The sequence below is a fragment of the Oryctolagus cuniculus genome, chromosome 14, assembly GCF_051225735.1.
Source record: "Oryctolagus cuniculus isolate XC-2025 breed Fujian yellow rabbit chromosome 14, ASM5122573v1, whole genome shotgun sequence".
NCBI classification, from domain to species: Eukaryota; Metazoa; Chordata; class Mammalia; order Lagomorpha; family Leporidae; genus Oryctolagus; species Oryctolagus cuniculus.
This window is the reverse complement of record NC_142880.1, coordinates 74,543,039-74,565,853: the sequence shown is the minus strand read 5'-3', so window position 1 is coordinate 74,565,853 and position 22,815 is coordinate 74,543,039. Positions and strand designations below refer to the sequence as shown.

General features: G+C 45.9%; 1 protein-coding gene across 4 annotated transcripts in view; it reads left to right on the top strand.

Annotated features, from left to right (window-relative positions):
• ARL15 (ARF like GTPase 15) overlaps positions 1-22,815 on the top strand; it is a 486,108-nt gene that overhangs the window by 353,486 nt on the left and 109,807 nt on the right. The gene's annotated exons all lie outside the window — the stretch shown is intronic.

The window sequence follows — 22,815 nt, the reverse complement described above, 5'->3', positions numbered from 1 at the left end:
AGGTTTAGTCACAGTGTGAATAAAGTATGCTCTCCATGTCTTGATTACTCTGCCTAAAATATCTCAACACAGTGTACATTTGGTCCTTCTTAGATTATTGCCCCTAATGTTAAACATCAACAGCTTCTTCTAAGCTAATGAAAAAGTTGCAACTGAGACTCTTGTCGCCCGTGGGATACCTCCCCGAAATCCAGTTCACCTTGTGAATTGTCCGCTGTTCTGAGTACTGATTACCTGTGCCGTGGCTTGTCCCGGCTCACTTCCTTTTGCTCCTCAACCACGGCCTTTCGGTTTTGTGTCCCTCCATTCGTATTTTGAGGACAACGGATGTCCCCTTTCCTCACTGGGTAAAGGACACCATTATTAAATTGGCTTTCATTTTATTCCATGTGTGTCCTGGATCTCCCACGTCTCATAGGAGCCAAGGACACATTTCTGAATTCTTTATCTCAATGCTTGCCAAAATGGGAAAAAGAAATCTGTTGAACCTGGAGTCTTGTGAGATACTTAACCAATTTAATCCATATTTTTTTTAGTGTCCTGTGACTCCATCCACAGGATTTGTGGATTATGTGAAGGTTTGTTGCTCCTTGTGGCATTTATCTTGAGTATATCATCTGTAATGAACCTGAGTTGTAAGAAACAGAGTATATCCTTATAAGGATACTTATAAAGACCGGCATGAGGGGCCCAGCATTGTGCTGTAATGGGTTAAGCCACTGCCTGTGATGGCGCTGGCATCCCGTATGGGCTCTCGTTAGTGTCCTGGCTGTTCCACTTTATTTATTTATTTATTTATTTATTTTTATTTTTTTGACAGGCAGAGTGGACAGTGAGAGAGAGAGAGAGAGAGACACAGAGAAAGGTCTTCCTTTGCCGTTGGTTCACCCCCACAATGGCCACCACGGCCGGTGTGCTGCGGCTGGCGCACCACGCTAATCCGATGGCAGGAGCCAGGTGCTTCTCCTGGTCTCCCATGGGGTGCAGGGCCCAAGGACTTGGGCCATCCTCCACTGCACTCCCTGGCCACAGCAGAGAGCTGGCCTGGAAGAGGGGCAACCGGGACAGAATCCGGCGCCCCGACCGGGACAAGAACCCGGTGTGCCGGCGCCACAAGGCGGAGGATTAGCCTAGTGAGCCGAGGCGCCGGCCGGCTGTTCCACTTTAGATCCAGCTCCCTGCTAATGCCCCTGGGGAAGCAGCAGAAGATGGCCTAAGTGCTGGGGCCCCTGCACTCATGTAAGAAACCCAGATGAAGCTCCTGGCTTTCCTCCTGATGCAGGCCCAGCTACTGCAGTCATTTGGGGAGTGAACCAAAGGGTGGAAGATCCCTACCCCCCACCTGTGTAACTCTGCCTTTCAAATAAATAAATAAATAAATCTAAAATAATAATAATAATTCAGCACCGGAACCTGGCAGTAGCACAAGGTGGAACAGTGCTGAGAATTGGAGGTGGTAACTTGACTGTGGTTATTTGCCTCTGGATCGCTAGTGGCTGGTAGTTGCATGTGCTCCCCCTAACCCATAAGCATTTGGGGATGTTCCCTGATCCGTCTGTGGACTCAAATTAAGCATTGCATGAAGCTGCGTCCACTTTTAGGAAAAGTCAGTTGCCATGTTCTGGAACTGAGGATGCTGGCACAATAAGCCTTCAAAAAATGATTTGATGCTCAGAGTGAGCAAAAAAGTTGAAACAAAGCCTTTACAAACAAACTGAATACCCTGCCACTGATCGTTGTTTTATTAATAAGAAGGGATTTTTTTTCCTACACACAAATAAGGAAGAGGCTTCCATACAAAGAGGATGTTAGCATTTTATAGTGTTCTGGAAACCAGGCAGAATTTTTTTTTTTAAGTTTTTATTTATTTATTTGAAAGGCAGAGTTACAGAGAGGCAGAGGCAGAGAGAGAAAAATGTCTTCCATTAGCTGGTTCACTCCCCAGTTGGCCGCAAGTGCCGGAGCTGTGCTGATCTAAAGCCAGAAGCCAGGAACTTCTTCCAGGTCTCCCACGTGGGTGAGGGGCCCAAGGACTTGGGCCATCTTCTGCTTTCCCAGGCCATAGCAGAGAGCTGGATCGGAAGTGGAGCAGCTAGGACCCCAACTGACTACACCAGGGCACCAGCCCCACCAAGCAGATTTTATGTCCTAGAAAAGGTAATGGTGATCGTCATGAAATAATTAAGAATTCTTTAATTGGAGTGATGTATTGGTTTACCAGTATTTAACAAGTACCTTCTGTGTTCCCCAGCACTGTATTTGTCACTTGGGTATAGGAAGCTTGAGATACAATAATGAAAAAGACTATGGCTCTCCCCTCAAAAGGAGTACATTATCTATGAGGATCTGTAACAGAAAGAATGAACAAAAGGGAAGCTAGAATGGTGAGTGGGATATCCGAGCGTGCAAACACATTTGAAGGGCTGAAGGGTTACAGGTGTGGTTGATTACTTAATTTGCAAGGCCTAGTGCAAAATAAAAACCTACTGTTCAAAAGGCAGGCAAGGGCCGCACATCCCGCATCAGAGTACCTGGGTTCTCTACCCAGTTCTGGCTCCTGACTCCAGCCTCCTGCTTATGCAGATTCTGGGAGGCAGCAGTGATGGCTCAAGTAATTGGATTCTCTCTCTCCCCTGCTCCCTCTCTCTCTTTCTCTGCCTTTCAAATAAATACATATTAATTTTAAAAATGGCCTTATATAAAGAAACATGAATACATGCAAATCAAGATGGAATACAAATCATGCAAATTCTTGCACCTCAAAATGGTAAATTTTTGGTAAGTACGTGTTTTAGGGGTTTGGATTTGGAGGAGATTATTTCCTACATGGGCTGAGAGAGAATTGGGTGTGAAGACGTAGGGGATGTAGCAGACTTGGAGAAATATGGTAGTTATTTTGTACCTACAGATAGGCTGGGTTGTCTGGTAGACTTTAATTGCAGGCTTTGCCATCCAGAATCTTGGAGCTTGGAAATATGGGTGACTATTCTCAGGGGGCTTTTCTTTTCTTCTTCTTTTTTTTTTAATAATGAATGCATACTTTTAAAAATGTATAATGTCGGGACTGGCGCCATGGCACAGTAGGTTAATCCTCCATATGGGCGCCAGTTCTAGTCTTGGCTGCTCTTCTTCCAGTCTGGCTCTCTGCTGTGGCCTGGGAATGCAGTAGAGGATGGCCTAAGTCCTTGGGCCCCTGCACCCACGTGGGAGACCAGGAAGAATCTCCTGGCTTTGGATCGGTGCAGTTCCTGCCATTGTGGCCATTTGGGAAGTGAACCAATGGAAGGAAGACCTCTCTCTGCCCCTCTCTCTCTCTCTCTCTGTAACTTTACCTTGAAATAAATAAATAAATACAATCTTTTAAAAATGTCTTAACTTTCTTTTTAAGATTTTTATTTATTTATTTGACAGGTAGAGTTATAGGCAGTGAAAGGGAGAGACAGAGAGAAAGGTCTTCCTTCCGTTGGTTCACTCCTCAGATGGCCACTACGGCCTGAACTGTGCTGATGCAAAGCCAGGAGCCAGGAGCTTCCTCTGGGTCTCCCATGTGGGTGCAGGGGCCCAAGAACTTGGCCATCCTCCACTGCTATCCCAGGCAACAGCAGAAAGTTGGACTGGAAGAGGAGCAACCGGGACTAGAACCGGCACCCATATGGGATGCTGGCACCACAGGCGGCAGATTAACCTAGTGCATCACGGCGCCAACCCAAAATTTCTTAACTTTCCTCCTGCTTAAGGAGAAAGAAAAGGTGGCCCATCACTAACTCGTGCTTTCTGAATTAGGTTTGGATGGTGATGGTAGCCAAGTACCAGCATGGTATCTGACCTGAAGTATAAAGTAGACACAGGAGTTATGTGCAACTTGTTTGAAGTCTTAGCTTTACCACTTATTACTTAGATGACCTTGTGGTGGTCTTTATTTAACCTCACTGCACTTCCCTTATAGAGCTAAGAGCAGCAAATGAAGTAAAATAAGTAAAAGGAATCAGTTCATGTAAAATGGATTGGTACACACGGTTTGTATATATATTCATCTATGAGTGCCTGAACATACTGTATTATAGATTATGGAAATACTGTTACCTATTCTGCTTACTGCTGTCACCACTTCCGGTTGGCCTTCCCAGTAATATTTTAGAGAAACAGTATTCATTGTGCAATAAACTCCTGGGTGGGGGTTTGGCTCAGAAATTAGGCCACACTTGGGGTTCTTGTCTTGGCTGTGCTCTTGATTCTAATTTCCTGTAAATACACACCCTGGGAAGTTGCAAATGATAGCTAAAGGCATTGGCATGTGGCAAACCTTGGTTGAGTTCCTGTTTCCAGGATTTGGTATTGCCCAGCCTGGACTGTTGGGGAGTGAACCAATGGATGGGAGAGATCTCTGTCTGTCTCTCTGCCTTTCAAATAAATACAATAAATTTTAAAGAAGAAATTTTAAAATAAAAAATAAATGAATGAGTGAGCTCCTATATCTGTATGACTTAAAACCCTCTACCTTGATTTGCTCCCTTGAGAGGAAACTTAGCACCAACCCTTCATTTGCAGTTGAGACTTGGACTTGAGGTACATGTTTGAAACCCATTTCCTTAAAGTGTCTTTTTTTGTTGTTGTTGTTAAGATTTATTTATTCATCTGAAAGAGTTACACAGAGAGAGGAGAGGCAGAGAGAGAGAGAGGTCTTCCATCTGCTGGTCCACTCCCCAACTGTCCGCAATGGCCGGAGCTGCGCCGATCTGAAGCCAGGAGCTTCTTCTGAGTCTCCCACACAGGTGCAGGGGCCCAAGGACTTGGGCCATCCTCTACTGCTTTCCCAGGTCATAGCAGAGAGCTGGATCGGAAGTGGAGCAGCCAGGCCTTGAACCAGCACCCGTATGGGATGCCAGCGCTTCAGGCCAGGGCGTTAACCCACTGCGCCACCACTCTGGCCCCTAAAGTGTCTTCATATATGAGTACTTCAGAAGGTTCATGGAGGGGCCAGTGTCGTGGCTTAGCAGGTAAAGCTGCTGCCCACAACAGCAGCAGCCCATATGGGCTCCTGTTTGTGTCCCAGCTACTCGACTTCTGACCCAGCTCCTAAAATGGCCTAGGAAGAGCAGCAGAAGATGGACTAAGTGCTTGGGCTCCTGCCACCCACATGGGAGACCCGGTTGAAGCTCCTGGCCTCCATCTGACCCAGCTCCGAGTGTTGCAGCCATTTAGTGAATGAACCATTGGATGGAAGATCTCTTTCTCTCTGTCTCTCCCTCTCTCTAACTCTTCCAAATAAATAAATAAATAATTTTTAAAAAGGAGGCTCATGGAAAAATGGAGTTAAAAGACAGTTTATCTTGGTACAAAAAATTTGTGAAATCCCTGCACAGTTTTTTCATATTCATTTTCTACGAATTTGTTGAAGACCCCTTTTACTAATGGCTCTTTTTTCTATATCAGTAGACACATAAGCCTCTCCTTTTCCCTTTGTTTCAACTTTTCTGGTGGTGGCTTTTTGGCCTTTTTAGTCACAACCCTACTGGCCAGCCTGAATGTCCCCCCGTTGTGATAACCTCGTATCCAGGCATTGCTGCAGGTAGACTCAGTGTCTGTTTTATTCCTGTGGACCCCCCACCCCACCCCACCCCGACCACCACCACACAGAGCTAGTGACCAAAAATCCTGCTCAAAAGATTGAAGATGCTTGATTTAGAGTTGGCGGTCTTTGTTTTTTTGTTAGGATATAGAAGAGATAATGTGTAGCCGATTCCTTTCTAATCTTTTTCTTTTAAAGATTTATATATTTGAAAGCTGAGCAACAGAGAGGGGAAGAGACAGAGAGAGAGAGAGAGAGAGATCTTCCACTCATGGTTCACTCCCCAAATGGCTGCAACAGCCAAGGCTGGGCCAGGCTGAAGCCAGGATCTAGGAGTTCATCCAGGACTCCCATGTCGGTGGGCAGGGGCTTGAGCCCGCCCCTGCTGCTTTCCCAGGCAGGAAGCTGGATCAGAGGAGCAGTAGCTGGCACTCAGACAGGCATCGCTGAAACTTAACATGCTGCACCCCAGTGCTGCCCTTGGCTCATATCTCTTACTTTCTTGACCTAAAAATCTGTTCAAGACTCCTCCAAACTCAAAAGCGAAATAATAATAATAATAAAAAAATTAAAAGGAAGAAGAAGTAGTCCTTGAGTCTCTAATTCCTCTTTCTTGCTAGTTTTCTCTGAGGAAGATCCTCATGGACTCAATGTAGATATGAGTAAAACCAGTCTCGCAGAGCAGGTGTCTGGAGCAGTGGTTAGGACAGCACGTGGGAAGCCTGCATCCTGTATCGGAGTGCCTGGGTTTAACTCCTGGTTCCCCTTCTCACTCCAGCGTCCTGCTAATGTGTACCCTGGAAAGCTGCAGGTGATGGCTCCAATAGTTGGGTCCCTGCTACCCATGTGGGAAGACCCAGATGGAATTTTGAGCTCCTAGCTTCAACCTGGCTCAGTCCTGGCTTTTGTGAGCATCAAGGAATATGAAACAGTAGATAAAAGATCAATCTCTCTTTCTCTGCCTTCCAAATGAAAATATTAAAAAAAAAAAAAATCCTCTCAAAGGTCTTTCTCAACCTACTGTGAATCTTTTGACACCCTTCCTCTCCCTTCTCTGCCCTTTTGTGCTCATGTTTATCTTTGAACACTTCTTTCGAAATCCTCCACTTCCTTGGCTTATTTTGGCATTTCGTGCTTCTGCTCTGCCTACCTTTCACCTCTCTGTCTTCACTTCGTTTTCCTCTCCCCTCTACCCGCTGAGTTGGAGACATGTGCCAGGTTGCGTCCTATAGCCTTCTCTCCATTCTCGAGCCGTTCTCCCTGGGAGGTTTCTTCCACTGTCTGGCTTTCCTCGTGGCAGCTCAGTGCTGGTGCTGCCCCCTCTCTCTTGACTCCTCACATGCCCGTGCCCACATCGCACCAACATTACTCCCATCGGAGTCCCTTCCTTCCTTCCAGTCATCTCTGCTGTTTCTGACCTCCTCGCTTTCCTCGACACTGTGGTCCTTATTCTCCTTGGTACTGGACCCATGACCCATGTTTGTCTCTCCTTTGAGACCATGAGCAGGCATCAGCCCTTTGCATTTTGCAGCTGCTTTGTCTAGTCCAGTGCCTGAACACAGGCAGCTCAGGACGTGCCTCAGTGAATTGATTAATCAATGGCTGCTTTATTACCCTCAGTTCTCAAGTTCAGTTGATTTTAGGAACACAAGTGCTAAACCACAGTGCCTTGTGTACAGTAGCCACTTAAAGGTATGTTAACCTTAACTAGAGGAGAGCTGAGAAGGAAGGAAAGAGATGTGAGGGGTGACAGATTGAAAGGAGGATTAGAAAGATAAAAGGAGAGAAACCAAGGGCTGAGGCCAGCCGGCCTGTCTGTAAACATTCCATTATCCTGGGGTGAGATTGCATGAAAGCTTGTCTTTTGCTGATGTCCCTGGACACTTTTCCTCCTTTGGAAAAGAGAGGTTATTCAACAGATGGGGAAAGCAGGGAGAAGGGCAGCTCAGCCCCCCTCACAGAGAGCCTGCAGAGTTTTGTTCATAGAACACAGAGTTTTTGAGCCAGGAATGCCTTCTTGGAGCCCAGTTCTCATTCTCTAGACAAGGAAACTGAGGTGCAAGGAGGGTAAGTGGCTTAGCAGCTCACTAATGGGAAAACCAGCAGGGAAGCACGAGCCTCCTGTCCCTCTTCTAGCACGTCCATCGGTAAATCACAGTTTCTTTTTCCCAGGTGGTCCCAGCCAGCAGTTAAGGTGAGAGATGAGACTCAGCATTTTAAACATCTTTTGCTAATCACAAAATTTTTGCAAGATCCACACCAGGCTCTCAGCATGGTTGGCAATAGACTAGAAATTCACCTTTTGTCTTTTTAAGCAGAGATTTATTTCCACACCACCAGTTCCAACCCCCACCCTCCCATAAAGTAAAACTTAAGATAATTAGAAAAACAGATTAAAGTGGCATTGTTATGGTTAAGTTGGGGGTGAGGACCATAAACACTCCCTGTTGCCCTGTGGTCCCTGTCAGCCTCCTTCCTCCTGTTTCTGTGACTGAAGACTGCATAACCACTCAAAACCCTATTTATTCTATTGATCAGATAGATGATCACCAAGGCTGCTTCCCTTTCTCACGTGCTCTGATGCTACAATTATGTCGTCTGTTGCCAATTGGGTTTTGACCGACAATGCTGAGGTCCTTGTTGCCGGTCAGAAGCTCCAGGAGTGTTACTGTGTTGGGTGTGATCACACACACACACACACACACACACACACACATCCATTCTGTTGTGGCGCTGGGTTTTCTCCAGTCAGAAGTCCCTTGTGTAGATGCCACATCAGTGCAAGAAGACACCATTCTCCAGTTGTCCCCGCGATCGTCCCGAGCTAGGAGCTGGCTGCAGTTAACTGGAAGAGTCAGAAAGCTGGATTCTTGGCTCACCGCTCTCCACGGAACCTGGACTCCGTGGATGGGGCATGCCTGTGTCACGGTCTTCCTGTGAAGAGGTCTTGAGAGAATCGTTGATAATGTGCCTGCCCGCAGGACACAAACAGAAGGGGACTGCAAAAAGTCTTTGGGAAATAAGAGATAAAGTTGGCATGCAAAACTTTTGAAATCTATGCATTGTTTTCTCATAACACGCATTTTCTGTGAAATCTTTGAAGATTTCATGCAATTATTTAGAAATACTCCACCCCCTCCTCCTTTTTAAACCACATAATGAAGCTTTAGTGGACTTTATTGTCATTCTGATTTGGGAGACTGGGTTAGTGGATTCCAATGGGAGAAAGTTCTGTTCCTGCTGTGGAGATCAGTGAAAATGGGTCATCACAGAGGCCGAGGGGCCTTAGTAGCATGTTGGAGGCCGAGGCCGGGGATGCCCGGACAAGGCCAGCTCCACAAGGCCAGCTCCACCAAAGGAAGAACTCAAGAGCCTGTGGCATTCTCATTGGGAAGCTCTGAGTACCGTGGCGAAAACATCCTCTTCCTTGGCCATCTTTGCTGATAAACTGTGATAACCTCCTCTCAAAGATGAGTAATCTGTAGCTCTTCTGCTAGTTTGGATGTTACTAGCATAATTCTATTGGACACTTATTACGTGTGTCTGCCAGAATCCCGAGTAGTGAGGCATCAAATGCTAAAAGCAAGTATTTGAGTCTTTTATACATAAGCAGTACAGTCATTTTTAAAACCCTTTATTGTTCATCCCTCGTGTACACAGATGTTTATAAATACCATTTGAATTAAAGGCAAGTAAACACACACATTTCAAGCAGTCCCAGTTACATTTAAAGAATTGCTCGGTGCCCATTAAGAAAGCTAGGTGTTTATGTGTGTGTGCATTTTCATTTAAATGACTAATATTGGTGAATATCATCAGTTGAAGGTCTTGTAAATAATTTTTAAAAAAAGTTTTACAGTACAGCAAGTGGTATATGGTCTCCATTTAAAATGGAGTTGTGTCTTCACTGTTGGTGGTCTCAGCACAGTCACTTCAGACACGACCGGAGTGGGGGATCGGGAGAAGAAAAGGAATTTTCATTCTCCTCATGTTAAATGTACATTATCAAGGTTCCTGCTCAAATGTGTCTAAGATAATTGGAGCCCCTCGGAGGCACTTTGCTAAGCGTCTAATTCAGCCCATCTTCCCCAGAGAGGATAATTGTTGTTAAAAAACAAAAAAGTAAAATGTGTTGTTTTCTCGTGTAATTATGTAACTGACATCTTTATATAATAATACATTTGGGTGGTCTGTCCCTGAAACACTTGGTTTGTTAGGAAACATTACAGTTTCCACAAGTAATCACTTACCCCTAAATATTATGAAAGAATTTGGTATTGTTACATTGCATCATTGCATTAGTCAGAAGCTAAACTTTCTAAATGAGTTTGGCACTGGAAAAGGCTTCTAGGTTTTTTGCTATTTTTTTTTCTTAAATGTCATTATATGAGCTAAAATATTCCTGACATGGAATACTACATGACAGAATGTTAAAAAAGTAACAAAATACAAATATGGTGAAGAAAGGAGTCCAGGCCCTCAGAGCTGCTGTCTTCCCTGATTGCATTGTGATCTCCTTATCAATGTGGTGTTTTCCCTCGCTCAGCTCATTTCATTTACCCACACCGGGTTGGCTTAGGGCCTGTGAGCTTCCTTGCCACCGTGAACCACAAACATCTTGACGATGGGCGTGCTACCATTAGAACTGCATTCATTTTCATCCTTGCTGATTAAAAAGTGCCACACTTTAACAAAACTTAATGGAGTCTTCCCTCTCATTCGGCTCTTCTGGGCCTGCAGAGAGCCCTGGTCCTGAGGAGACACCCATCGCTAATCCTGGATTCAGCCAAGACCCGACTCTAATCACCATAGCTGATTATGCCACCCCAGGGCCTTCTGTTAAATCGCTCTTACCTAGCATTGTGTGGGAGGTTTCTGCAAAGTAGGAGAGAGAGAAGAGGAAGGGCCTAGACAGACAAAAGTCTAATGAGAGAGCAGAACCCCAGGGCAAAAGCAATGTCAAGTGAACACGCCGGAAGCTGCAATGGGCAAGGTAATAGTTTAATGGAAGGCTGCAGTTTGTTTTCAAAGGCAGAAAAGGAAATTGTGAGAGGACAGCAGAGACATCATTATGACTCAGTCTGTGGTATCTCTTGGCAGCTCAGGGAAAGACAGAGGCTGTGTGGAGAGGAAGGAGAAGGGTCAGCATTCGGGGAGAAAGACCAGGAATGGGATCCTCCGCCGTCATCAGCCTCAACTTGTGCTTACAGAGAAGTGCCTGGCAGTGGAAAAGAAGATTCCTTCTTGACGTCATCTTGAACTTGGGCTTGTAATATCTTTTGCACAAGTAAAGGCCACATTCTGGACCCTTGTCGTGCGGTGTACGGATGCCTTTCAGCCATGGCACCCCCACACGTCATCTCTCCCTCGCAGTGGAGGTGGGTGGGCGCAGTCATGTTGCTGACAGCAGGCCTTAGCTTATATTACAGAGCAAAACTTCAGTTACACGAGAAAGTAACGCTTCCTCCCATGTAAACTAAATCAAAGCACCTGCCACATAGAAATTCGTGGACGTAAAACTGAATCTACAAGTATATTCTTTTTAAATGCATTCGGATAGATAACTGACATCAAAGTACTAGCTCTAAAATTGCTCCCTATTTGGGACAGTGGTACTTTTCACTGGGGCTTAGTTGTCCAAATAAGCAATTCTGTGCACACACGTGTGTATGTGTGTGTGTGATACTGAAATCTTTTTTTAAGGTTTATTTTTATTTTGTTCAAAAGGCAGAGTTAAAGAGAGAAATTGACTGTCTATCTGCTGGTTCACTCCCCAAATGGCCGCAACAGCTAGAACTGGGCCAGACTGAACCCAGGAGCCAGGAGCTTCTTCTGGGTCTCCCACGTGGGTGCAGGGATCCAAGCACTCGGACCATCCTCCACTACTTTCCCACGTGCGCTAGCAAGGAGCTGGATTGAAAATGGATCAGTCAGCACTCGAACCGGTGCCCATATGGCCAGCGCTGCAGCTGGCGTCTTGACCCGCTGCGCCACAGCATCAAGCCCAGATAGTGAAATCTTGACACGGTTCAGTCATTCGGGCAAAAGAAAGGTCTCCTTGTTGCTAAATTTGTAATTCCCAAACTGTGTGTCGAGGCACCCCAGGGTCCCACAGTCAACTCATAGAGGTTATTTTAAATTTTAGAAGAAAAGAAATAATTGATGTTTGTCAGATACAGTGAACTACTATCACGAGGTAGTTCACAGTTTCAACATTAGATGGCGCTACATTCCTTTTGATGATGTCATATCATTCCAAAGAGGTTAACATGATAAAAAGCAAGTACTGCATGACAATTATTGTGGAAAAGGAAATGAAAGTGGCAGTATCCAATCTGATTCCAAGAGTTAAGAGGTTGTGCAGTGCGCCATAGGTATGCACATTCTTTAGTTAGTAATTGTTATGGGTACCATGTTTTCGATCTGTTACTAAGTTCTTAGGACAGCTACTTAGCAGTTGTTTTATCTTAACTACTCAGTATATGAATGGTTAGGTATTTCTTTTGTCCTAGGGGCACCATGAAAAAATGACTATGACTAAGGAATTGATTCATGAATCAAAGTTTTGGAATCTCTGCTCAGCTGTGAGACATTGCTCAGTCTCTGGAAGTTGAGGCAAATATGTCTGCGGGCATACTCTGCACAGGCTCATGAACTCCTGGTTCTGCCCCATCCCTTCTGTCTTTTGGTTCCATTCAAATCAGACATCTTAATGGGAGCACCATGCCCCAGATACCTTTCCTTCCACGTAGACCTAATAGGAGTTGTGTTCCTACCAAGTAGAATAGATGTAATTGGACCAAAAAATAAATGCCAGTAAATTCAATTATCCCATTGGTTTCCATTTCAAAAATGGACTTATTCCCATGGGGCAGGGGTAGACAGAAGAGAATTAGCCCTTGAATCTATTAAAGGTTACACTTGAGGGGAAAAAGGGAATATTTCAAAAGTAAATACTCAAAAGGGAAAATGGTTTTTTTAAGAAAAGTTATTCAAAATAAGCCACAAAAGGCAAGCATATAATTACAAAACAAAACCCCCTAAAAATCAATGTAACAAATAAATCAGAGGTGCTTTTTCAATTTCTAAAATAATTCTTCACTTGCAAAAGCATTCATGACAGGGTTCCCTGTGATTTGAGCCTCCCCAGGGCATTTGGAATATGATTCAATTTTTAAAAATTCCATTTGTACCCAATTTTTTTCAGAAACAAAACTTTGGTTTTAAACAAGGTGCATCTGTTTCCAGAAAATGCTTTCCCATGGAGCTCTGGGCAGAAGGTTTGTGTTGCATCTGGAGATCACACTCGGCTCAAATCAAGATTCTCTTTGAATGCAGCAAGCTCAGGAGCTTGTGTTTGATCCTGTTGGGAACGAGGCTAATTGTTTAAGAAATTAGGTCTTGGTAAGGCTGTTTGCACTTTAAGTTGATTTGGTCTTTTGCAAAAACTTATTTAAGACTTGTTCATTCTGAAGACCTCGGCTTTCCATGAGCTGAATAATGTGTATTTCCAGATTTTACCTGGCTTCTCATGGACACCGAGAACCTACCCCAGACACATCTTTTATAATTGGAATGGATTTTCAGTATTGTCTTTTCGGTGGGCTACATCTCTGTGTGTGCCTTCTGGAAAAACTTTTCTTTCCTCACAACATGCTAATTACTTCCCTCCTCTTAATCCAGCCTTACAGAATGAAGTGCCCTTAAAAATGTTTACCTTCAAAATGCCTTTTGTACAAGCATCTCCAAGTTCCTTATAAACATTAATTAATTCACACTGCTGGAGAAGGCATCTCTCATTTCTCCTCCTCAAAATAATGCCTTCTATCGTATGGCAGTGTGTCCCTGCCTTCCTACAGAGACGAGTGATTGTGGGTTTCTCAAGCACAGGAAACCGAACCTTGCACATCTTGGTAAACCTCATACGGCTGACCATCAAGCTTTAAATACACATGCACGCACGCCTGCTCAGTAAGGCTTTTTGGAGGGTTTTATATTAAATAGTGTGTAAGTGTGTAAACAGCTCCAAATATCCTACAAGTCTGTCTCATGCAGAATGAACATCGACTCAATTGCAAGAGGGGCACGGGCAGAATCTTTTGTGTCTGTGTGTGTGTAAAGCAAAGAATGCTTTTGAAATCTAAAGAGCTGCCTTTTAGTCAGTTATGGGATATGAGAGTGCTTCTAGAAGTTCCTGGAAAATGGAAGTAAAAGATAAGTTTGTTTGGGTGCAAAAAAAAAAAAAAAGTTGAAATCCCTGTGCATTTTTTTAAAGGGCAGAACTCAAAATTTCTATTCCTTTGCACTTCAAAAAAATTTTTTTACATATTCATTTGAGAGTCAAAGAAAGAGAGACAGACACAAAAAAAGAGCTCCCATCTGCTGGTTCACTCTCCCAAATGCCCACAACAGCTCCATCTGGGCCAGGCCAAAGCTGGGAGCCAGGAACTGAATCCAGGTCTCCCATGTGGGTGGCAGGAACCCAATCACTTGAGACATCCCTGCTGCTTCCTGGGGTCAGCATTAGCAGGAAGCTGGAGTCAAGAGCCAGAGCAGGTTTTTAAACCCAGGCCCTCCGTTGCGAGACGCCAGTCCTCTGAACTGCTAGGCTAAATGTCTGCTCCCATAATTTTTCCTAACATATTTTCTGTGAATATTTTTATAAGAGAAAGTACACCTTATTTTATTTGAAACCTGGCAAACAGAGATCTTCCACTCACTGCTTTACTCCCCAGATGCCTGTAACAGCTAGGCCTGGCTGGGCCTGGCTGAAGCCAGAAGCTTATAACTCAAGCCAGGTCTTGCATGAGGGTGGCAGGGACACAGATGCTTGTGTCATTACCTGCTGTCTCTTGGAATGTGCATCCGTAGGAAGCTGGAATCTGGAGCAGAGCAGGACTCAAACCCTGGCACTCTGTCAAAGGATGTGCATGTCTGAAGCAGCGTCTTAACCACTGTTCCACAAATGTACCACTTTAGGCAGGTGTGATGGTGCAGATGGTCACGCTGCTGCCTGCAGTGCCAGCATCCCATGTGGGCATTGGATCGAGTCCTGGCTGCTCCATTGCTGATCCAGCTTCGCACTAATATGCCTGGGAAATGCAGCAGAAGATGGCACAAGTACTTGGGCCCCTGCCACCCATGTAGGAGATCCAGATGGAGTTCTAATCTCCTGATCCAGCCTAGATCAGTCCCGGCCATTGTGGCCATTGGGGGAGTGAATCAGCCGATGGAAGGTCTCTGTATCTCCCCCTCTATGTAACTCTTTGTCTTCGAAAAAATACATAAATCTTAAGGAAAGAAAAAAAAAAGCTCACCTCTCCACGAACTGAAAAAAAAAAAAAAAAGATCTACCCTTCCATAGCTGTACCAGGGTCGTTCTATTTTCTTCATTTTAGGAGGGATAAAGTCGAGACCTGTGGAAGTTCAGTACTTTGCCTGATGGGTGGCAGAAACTGACGTCCAGCCCAGGTCTGACTGATGGTATCAGCTGTGCTCTTTTGCAATTATCCATTCTCCTCCCCAAATCGTGATGAAGCCGGAAGGACCATTTAAAGGTTAGCTCGTCCACCGTGCCTGCAGATGAACAAACTGAAACTCATGGAGACAACGAAGGTGTATGAGGTTGTCTCATGTTCATTTCTTGATGTCTCTGAATGACCGTGAACATGCTCGATCAGTGTTCCATGTTTATCGCTGTTGCACGGTTCCTTTCACAAATTCCCTGCTCCTCCCAAAGGTCGGGATGCCAACCATTGCACTTTGGTGGTGGCTCTGGATTCCTAGGGGACTCGCCTGTCAAGCGGCACCTTTAGATGGCATTGAGGGTCTCTCCCCTCCTCTTTATCCAGTAAAGCTTCTCTTCTTCAACAGACTTTGGCTTCATGTTCCCCCTACAGTCTACCATTAAGATCCAGATAAACAGACAGTATACCCTAAAGCTGTCTTTTGGAGAATCTCCTGCTCACTGTAGGCACACAAAATGTGCCCACTACTGAGAATCTGGAGTCACAGCTATGTCTAAGTTACCACCAAATAACCATGACATGCTCAACCCATTCTTTTCTGCGCCATTCCTGATGATATGTCGATTGAGCAGCTATGATGCGTCAAGCACTTTTAACTAAATTAATTTCATTCTTCTGAGAACCTGAAGTAGTAGCTAAAATGTCTCCAGTTTTATAGTTGAACTTAACTGATGTCTGAAAGGATTTCAAGTTCACTTCTAAATGAAAGGACACATGACTTTTGTCTCATAGGAGTCTCCTTTCTTCATTAAAGATTCCTTGGCCAGAAAATCTATTTTCTTTCCTTCTCACCCGCTGTAGAGATTTTTAAGGTGCTCAAAAAGGCTCAGAATGAGTGAATGGCTACTCAGAAAACAAGTGGAGGAAGTCTGGGACTGGGAGCCAGGTTAAAAGCTTAGCAGCACTGGCTCTGGAAGGAATGTGTGAGAAAGGGGCTGGCAACGTGGCATAGTTTGTAAAGCAGCAGCCTGCAATGCCAGCATCCACTTCTGATCCAGCACACTGCTGATGGTCTGGGAAACCCAGCAGAAAATGGTCCAAGTGTCCAAGTGTTTGGGTCCCTGGAAGAAGCTTCAGCCTCCTGGCTTTGGCCTGGCCCAGCACTGGCCATTGTGATCATCGGGGTAGTGAACCAGCAGATGGAAGAATCGTTATTCTCTGTCTCTCTCTGTCTCTCTCTCTGTCTCTCTCTCTTACCCTCCCTCGCTCTTTCTCCCTCTCTCCCCACTCCCTTCCTCTCTGTCCTGCTCTCTGTAACTTTTTTAAAAAATATTTTGGCTGGAGCCATGGCTCACTTGGCTAATCCTCCACCTACGGCGCCGGCACTCTGGGTTCTAGTCCTGGTTGGGGCGCCGGATTCTGTCCCGGTTGCTCCTCTTCCAGGCCAGCTCTCTGCTGTGGCCCAGGAAGGCAGTGGAGGATGGCCCAAGTGCTTGGGCCCTGCACTCGCATGGGAGACCAGGAGAAGCACCTGGCTCCTGGCTTCAAATCGGTGCAGCACGCCTCCTGTGGCGGCCATTTGGGGGGTGAACCAACGGAAGGAAAACCTTTCTCTCTCTCTCTCTCTCTCTCTCTCTAACTCTGCCTGTCAAAAAAAAATTTGTTATTTATTTGAAAGAGAGAGATGTCTTCCATTCACTGGTTCACTCCCCAAATGGCTGCAAAAGCCAGAGCTAAGCTGATCAGAAGTCAGAAGCCGGGAGCTTCCTCCAGGTTTCCCACATGGGTGTAGGGGCCCAAGGACTTGGACCATCCTCTGCTGCTTTCTCAGGGGCATTAGCAGGGAGTTGGATCCAAGTGGAGTAACCAGGACTAGAACCGGCACCTATATGGGATGCCAGTGCTACAGGCTGGGACTTTTAACCCACTGTTTAAATAAATATTTAAACCATAAAAAAGAAAGTAAAAAAAAATACATCTCATGAAGTTTGAAAAACAAAAGTGAGTGAATAGCTTTTCCTCAAATTAGATGGAAGGAAGAATCTAGAATTGATTGATGGGGAGAAGAGAGGGATATAATGATTTCACACTAGATCGACTTACTCAAGAGTTTGTCATCCTACCTACATAGTTCTGTAAGCAGTTCAACATCCATTTCAATGACAATTTTTTTACGTGTAATCTGTAGTATGCTGCATTGTTAACCTACCTTTTAGAGAAAAGTTGACCTTTTACATTTGTATCTTGGACCATATCTCAAAATTACATCAGATTCCTACCTCAGTGTCCTAGCTGGTTTCTCACTGCCTTTGGGATGACTACGAGGCTTCCTTTGAGCCATACCTGAATCCCATGCTTAGTCTCTACCATCGGTCTCTGTCACTGAACCGTGGGCCACTCCAGCTCCTTCCCCCAGGATTGTACCCCTCCACCCTGTTCCCTACCACATCTGACTTCTTTTTTGTCTTGTCTAATCTGGTAGTAAGAGATTCCCAAGTGTTAGGCCCAAGGTTTCCTAGTTTTTTTTTTTTTTTTTTTTTTCTTCCAACTCAGAAAGATCATCTGCTTTTATGGGTAAAGCATATTGTCTCTCTTTTCTTAACCAGTATCAGTATTATCCGCTGTGGCCTCTCAGCTGAACCCCAAGCCCTGTTTTTACTATGTGTAGCCCGTCTCAACTTGGGCCTGGAAAGCATAGTGCTTGTCAAGGTTGAATGTGTGTGTGAAGCATTTGGTGATGTCATGGAAGTAGGTTCTGGCTCAGGAGATAGAGATAGGGCCTGATGTCCTGCATTTCTAGCATGATGATATTTCTAGCTGATGCCTGTGGGGAGCAATCCGGACTGGACTGAGTTACTGGAATTAAGACTTATTCTGTGCGTCTGCTCTCCCACAATATGGCGCTGGGAGAGGAGTAAACAGCTTCTACCCAGCTGCCTCTCACCAACTTGACAAGCTGCAGGAGCTGCTCCTGATTGGAGGAGAGCGGCGTGCTCGGCGTGTGGGCAGCCGAGTTAGGATTGGCGGAGGAGGACTATAAAGGAGGAGAGAGACGGCATTCACCAGGAGCATCTAAGGGGAACATCTGAAGGAACACCTGTGCAGCCCCCGAGACGAGCCGGCCGGCGGTGTGCCGCTCCCCTGCGGAAATGGGGAATGTGGCCAGGGGGAACCGCCCTTCCACGGAGGTGGAAGGGATAGTAGCCAACCCGGGAAGAACCAGCAGCAAACCCGGGGAGGGCCGAGCAGACGAAAGAACAGCGCAGGGTCCTGTGTCGTTCCTCCACGAAGAGGGGGAGCGACATAATGGTGCCGTGACTCGGATATGAAGCCTAGGCAGGGTTTAGTGTTGTTCCTCCACGAAGAGGGGGAGCGACATAATGGTGCCGTGACTCGGATAGGAAACTTAGGACGGATATGAAACTTAGGAGGGAAGAAACGGGAAGAACTGGGAAAATATCGGAGAGAGAGACTAGCAAACAGCCTAGGGAAAATATTGGAGAGAGAGACTAGCAAACAGCCTAGGGAAAAGCCGGACGAAAAAGGTGCCGGAAGAAGCTATTGAAAGCCTAGGCATAGACTCAGATACGGACTATGGGGGGAAGCTGGGAGAAATCTCTAAGGTCGAAAGCGAAAGTGAAAGCTAGAACAAACAGACTCGGATACGGACTGTGGGGAGAGGCCAGGAGAAATGAAGGAGGAATATTGTTGGAGGAAAGCTTGGGGAAACATACCGGGTAGAGAAAAATGTTAGGGAAATTGAAGCCGTGGGGGGCAGGCCAAGGCGGACACGAAAGCCACTTTGGGATTCTCAAGTTAGCCCGGGAATAGGGGGCGAAAAGTTGAAACCAGAAGCTGAAACGTAAGCCAGATTGGGATCCGTCTGATTAGCCCGGGGAGCAAAGGACGGGAAGCCAAACCGTGGGGCGGAGACGTAAGCTGGGTTGAATTCGCCAGGCTAGCCCGGGGAACTTAGATTGAATGCTAGTGGCGGACACGTAAGCTACGCTGTGTTACTCGCGGAAGCCGCCGCGTGCAGAGAGAGCACGGGGCGTGAATAGATAGGGAACGGGGCTGGCGCGAGGCCGTGGTTCAGACGCAAAAGGGTTAAGTGCGAGACTGCGGAGTGTGCGCGCAAAGCGGGCTGAAGCGGCTCAGCCGGAAAGCCGCGGAGAAGTAGCCTCGGGGCGGAGCCTGCCGGCAGGGCGAGGCACCAGGAAGCCACAGGGATAAGAGAAACAGAAGTTTAGAAGTAAAGTGAGAGAAATGGGAATGCTGGAAGATAGAAGTAAAATGGGAGAAATAGGAATGCCCGGAGATAGAGAAATAGAGAAATAGAAAGGCCTCCCCTCAACATGGCAATGAGAGAGCTTGGATTCGGTCTGCCTGATTAGGGAAGTGGTGAGCACCTGCGGGCGGCTAGCAGCTTATGCGCCGCAGGTCACCGAAGACAGGCACGTTATCAACACCAATAAGTCACCCCACAACATGGCAATGAGAGAGCTTGGATTCGGTCTGCCTGATTAGGGCGATAAGCACCAGCAGGCAGCTCGACCAGAGTATGAGCTGCAGGTCACCGAAGATAGGCACGAATCAACACCAATAAGCCTCCCCACAATATGGCGCTGAGAAGGCTTGGATTCGGTTTGCCTGATAGGTTTTGTAAGCACCTGCAGGCAGTTCTAGCAGAGTAGAGCATGCGCTGCAGGGCACCGAACACAGGCATGCATCAGCGCCTAAAAACCTCCTCACAACATGGCGAAGAGAGGACCCGGATTCGGTTTGCCTGATTGATAGGACTTGTAAGAGCCTGTGGCAACTCTAGCAAGTAGAGCAGAGTGTGTGCCGCGGGACACCGAAGACAGGCGCGTATCAACGCCAAAAATAAAAAGAAAGGGGGATCTGTGGGGAGCAATCCGGACTGGACTGAGTTACTGGAATTAAGACTTATTCTGTGCGTCTGCTCTCCCACAATATGGCGCTGGGAGAGGAGTAAACAGCTTCTACCCAGCTGCCTCTCACCAACTTGACAAGCTGCAGGAGCTGCTCCTGATTGGAGGAGAGCGGCGTGCTCGGCGTGTGGGCAGCCGAGTTAGGATTGGCGGAGGAGGACTATAAAGGAGGAGAGAGACGGCATTCACCAGGAGCATCTAAGGGGAACATCTGAAGGAACACCTGTGCAGCCCCCGAGACGAGCCGGCCGGCGGTGTGCCGCTCCCCTGCGGAAATGGGGAATGTGGCCAGGGGGAACCGCCCTTCCACGGAGGTGGAAGGGATAGTAGCCAACCCGGGAAGAACCAGCAGCAAACCCGGGGAGGGCCGAGCAGACGAAAGAACAGCGCAGGGTCCTGTGTCGTTCCTCCACGAAGAGGGGGAGCGACATAATGGTGCCGTGACTCGGATATGAAGCCTAGGCAGGGTTTAGTGTTGTTCCTCCACGAAGAGGGGGAGCGACAGATGCCAATCCTGTTGACCCGGGATCAGTACTGTACTGGCTAGCAAGAGAGCACTTATGTATCTGAAAAGAAGTGTAAGACAGCCCAGTGTCTCTGTTGGCACCCAGAACTCTAAGGTCTGCCTTCTCCATGGAGCCCTTCTGATTATAGGAAGCTGAACACTAAATTCAGACACATTGGCTCTTTTAGTCTATTACCCACAATTAAAGTTAGTGATATATATTATTATTGGTTCTCATGTCTCAGTTTCACCTCCCAGTTAATGTGTCACTTTAGGTACTAGCTCAAGTCTACCCAAAGCAAATCAGCATATAACTCTTGAAAATACTTACCCTTTGGTGAACTTGGAGGATTTGTTCCAGGACCCTTGTGGATACCAAATCCAAGGTTGCTCAAGTCCTTTATATAAAATGGCATGGTGTTTGCATATAATGTAATACACAACTTCCTGTATACCTTAAATAATCTCTAGATTGCTTATAATACCCAATACAATGCAAACTATGTGTTTAGAGAATAAAGACAAGAGGAAAAAAAGTCCATATATTTTCAGTACAGGCACAATTTTTTTTTCAAGTATTTTCCATCCACGGTTGGCTGAATCTGCCAGTGAATAAACCACAGATTCTGAGGTCCAGCTGCAGTTCCTTGGGTGAGGCGCTGTATGTTGATTTCTTTTGTGTTCTACACAGTACTGCGCCCCAAACTAGACATTCCTTGATACCATGCCCCCCTCTATTTGTTCCTGAAATCCTGCCCATGTAGACTCTTGGGTCAGTTAGCCTGGAGTTCTCTCAGGCTTGTTTAACACATTAGCTCTAGTTCCTGAAACACAACTTGAGACATACTAGATTCCTAATAATTTTTCCCCCAATGGCTAAGTGTTTGAATGAAAATGACAAAGTTCAAATTCTGTCTCTGTGAACATGTTCCCTCATTACCCCACAGGAAAAAAAACTGCCTCTTTAGAATTCTTTTTTTTTTTTTTAAGATTTATTTATTTATTTGAAAGGCAGAGTTACAGAAAAGCAGAAGTAGAGAGAGAGAGAGAGAGTTCTTCTATCTGCTGATTCACTCTCCAGATGGCTGTAACAGCTAGAGCTGGGCTGATCTGAAGCCAGGAGACAGGAGCTTCCTCTGGGTCTTCCACACTGGTACAGGAGCCCAAGGACTTGGGCCATCTTGTACTGCTTTCCCAGGCCGTAGCAGAGAGCTGGATCAGAAGTGGAGCAACTGGGACTGGAACCGGCACCCATATGGGATGCTGGCACTACAAGCTGTGGCTTTACCTGCTACCTTACAATGCTGGCCCTTTCAGAATTCTTCTAAGGACTTGGTATTCCTCATCTGATTCTCTGATTTTTTTAAAATAGATTTATTTATTTATTTGAGAGGCAGAGAGAGGTCTTCTCTCCGCTAGTTTACTCCCCAAATGGTCGCCATGGCCATCCGAAGCCAGGAGCAAGGAGCTTCCTCCATGTCTCCCACACAGGTGCAAGAGCCCAAAGACTGAGGCCATCTTCTACTGCTTTCCCAGGCCATAATAGCTGGATTGGAAGTGGAACAGCCAGGTCTCAAACTGCACCCATATGGGATGCCAGGACGGCAGGCGGCAGCTTTACCTGCTACGCCACAGTGCCAGCCCTGATCATCTGACGTTTGTTTCTCAGTGCATAGTCACGGGCCACCTGCATCAGAACTCTCTGCAGTACTTGATTGAGATGCAGATTCCTAGGCTCCACCCCAGAACTGCGCACTCACATCTCTGCAGTCAGACCTGGACTTCCACACTTTTGACATTGATGTTCATGCACCTTAAAATTTGAGATCTTCTCAGCTGAGCTCTTAGCTCTTAGAAGTACTGATGAAAATCAAAATAACAAAGGACTGTCAAAATAGAAAATAGAAAATGAACTCTCCCAAAATAATTATCAAATTTTTTTTGCTTACTTTTGTCAGCTGGCATTCTCTCCCTAGCATTATCTTGTTTGTTTGTTTATTCTAAAATCTTGCCTTAAGTCATTTGAAAGTTGCCATTACAGCCACTTGGGCAAAAACATTCAAGGTAAATGGCATGTGTTAGAGTTGGGTTGAAAGAAGGTAGGCACTGTATTGTTTTATTTAGAACTTCTGGCAGCATTGTAAATGATGGGAGAAGAAAAAGAAAACACTAGCAAATTGGACAAGGACATGTGTTCTCTTAGTTCTGCGGTTACACAGGATTTGTGGTGATGAGATCCAAAGACTCATCACAGTGGGGGGCCATCCCCGAGGCACACTGGAAAATTCCTAAAAACGGACATCAAGAACTGAAGACTGTCTC